The following is a 2,334-nucleotide window of genomic DNA, read 5'->3' as shown; positions in this document are numbered from 1 at the left end:
GCGCACACGTGGCGATTGTTCAGCGACTCGGCAACAAACATCAAACATGTTTGATATTCCAGTGACGAGTTTCTGGCGTCAAAATCGCCATCGCCATGCAGCGCACACGTGGCGATCTCTCGGCGATTCTGTCGCCGGCAACAAAGTCCTAGCGATAAAAATCGCCACGTGGGCGCCCGGCTTTATGGCCGAGGCGCGCTTAGGAAGGTACACGATTGATGTAAACTCGTGCGTTTTTAGTTTTTGCATTAACACAAACATTGCAAAATACCCCCAAATGACCACAATCATATTTGGAAATGTTTATGTTTATTAACAGAGACGCACCTGTGAATTGAAGTATGATGTTAGTGAAGAAAATTATAGATTAAAAACCTAGAATAGTCTTATCCTACCCATGTTATACCACCTCTTATCTGATCTCAATATGGCGGCGTGGACTGTCCGATATGGCGATGTGGATAGGGGAGGTCTATATTCAAGCCGGTACGGGAGATTACGGTACGATTATATTTGCTAATATATTGACTAATCGTGCGTCAGTAAACTCTAATATTCACAGAGAGTATAGCTAAGACATGTGTCTATAGGTATCTAGAATTTATCAATATATTGACTTTAAGTAATCTCGCGTACCGGCTTGAATATATAGATACCCTTATGTGGATATGGCGGTTGTGATACTCAAGGAGCTAAATATAATATAACATTATGTTATATTTAGCTCCTTGGTGATACCAGTTGACCGGATCGACGACAAGGCCACGACAAGGCCACGACGTTGGCGTCCGTCTATGTCGCAGCAAGTGATCTGGGAGCGTTTCACGGGTGGCTGATGTCCTTGGAAGGCATGTTTGCCTAGACTGACTACGTTGCGTTCCTTACACATGCTACATTGCTTGCCCACCTGCTTGCCTGTTGAGTTCCTTCCACTATACCGGTTCAAGACACCATCACCGCGTTCAGTGTGAGACGTGTATAAAATATATATATCCACATGTGTATAGCGTGCTATATGTCAATCTTCGTCCGTCCATAGCAATACAGTTGTCGCCATACAGAACGTGCAAGTCAGGTGAGCATCCACGAATAGTTATATATATAGTACTACTAGCTATACTAACATAAGCAGCATGTAGCAAGTAATACGCAGAAGATCCTATCTCATCATTCATTTAATCGTTCATATGTCTCGAGTTGTGTGAATAATGATATACTGTGATTCGTGTATATACTGAGGACTGAGGTACTCAGTTAATTATTCATTCTTCCACGTCTCTTTGCCATGGTTCCATGTTCAAGCCAATGGCTCAAAATGCGATGTCAATATACATACACCGTCTGAAGTGAATACGAGAGAATAGGTTCTATTCGTCGTTAGTATAATATAATAAGCTATCTGTGCGTTTACGATGGGGTGCTCCCATAAAAATGCATAGACACTAAAGACCAATAGGCTCAATAGACACAATAACTAGAGTCTAACTTGTATATTACAATGTACGAGTCAATACAAGCTATACGAGTCCATGCGTATATTCACACGCTAAAAATATACGCGGCTTATTCAGTACCGTACTGAAATACGTGGCTTACTCGGCGCGGAATCACATTCGGCACCACGCTGGCCGTGGTCGTGTGAACGCGTAATACCCCCGTCACACCGGACGGCGACCATCCGCGACCGTACGGCGACCAGAAAATGTACAAGGTCGCCGGCAAACGCGAATACCCCCGTCACACCGGACGCCGACCATCCGCGACCGTACGGCGACCAGAAAATGTACAAGGTCGCCGGCAAACGCGAACACAACGCGAGAAAAAGTCCCAACAAATTACAAACTTGAAAAAAAACCGCGATCATACCGCGTTCTCACGGCGCGCCCGCCACGACCTCTCCGCGCTTATGGCGTTTCTATTGAGATCTATGGGCTTGGCAACGGCGATCACCGGCGTTCCCGCGACGCTCTCACCACGCTCATGGGGTTTTTACCACGCGTCTTCTACGTGTATCGCGACTGCACGGCGACCTCACGGCGTTTCTACCACGTTCTCACGGCGACTATATAAGCTGGTCAGATTTTCGGAAATTTCAACTGTATAATTGTGCGTTTGCTGAGTAGAAACGCGATGCCGAAGAAACAAGCTACCAGAGGCCGAGGCCGTGGCCGTGGCCGAGACAGATCGGCATGAAACAGTTCGGCAGATCGGATGAGACAGATCCATGAAGTCGCCGTTGCAAATGTTACCATTTTCGCAGCGTTTTTGCCACGCGTGTACTGCGCGTGTACTACGTTTATGGAGATGTTACGACGCTTGTCTCACGACCTTCGC

General features: G+C 46.4%; 1 protein-coding gene across 3 annotated transcripts in view; it reads left to right on the top strand.

Moving 5' to 3' along the window:
- Nucleotides 1–900: 900 nt before the first annotated feature.
- LOC106810104 (uricase-like) overlaps nt 901–2,334 on the top strand; it is a 13,890-nt gene continuing 12,456 nt past the window's right edge. For all 3 annotated transcript variants that reach the window (XM_014813378.1, XM_014813379.1, XM_014813376.1), the window contains exon 1: nt 901–1,075. The gene's annotated coding sequence lies outside the window, so the exon portion shown is untranslated. The remainder of the gene's footprint in view (nt 1,076–2,334) is intronic.

Source organism: Priapulus caudatus, unplaced genomic scaffold (genome assembly GCF_000485595.1).
Source record: "Priapulus caudatus unplaced genomic scaffold, Priapulus_caudatus-5.0.1 Scaffold410, whole genome shotgun sequence".
Classification (NCBI taxonomy): Eukaryota; Metazoa; Priapulida; class Priapulimorpha; order Priapulimorphida; family Priapulidae; genus Priapulus; species Priapulus caudatus.
This window is presented reverse-complemented; position numbering and strand designations above follow the sequence as displayed.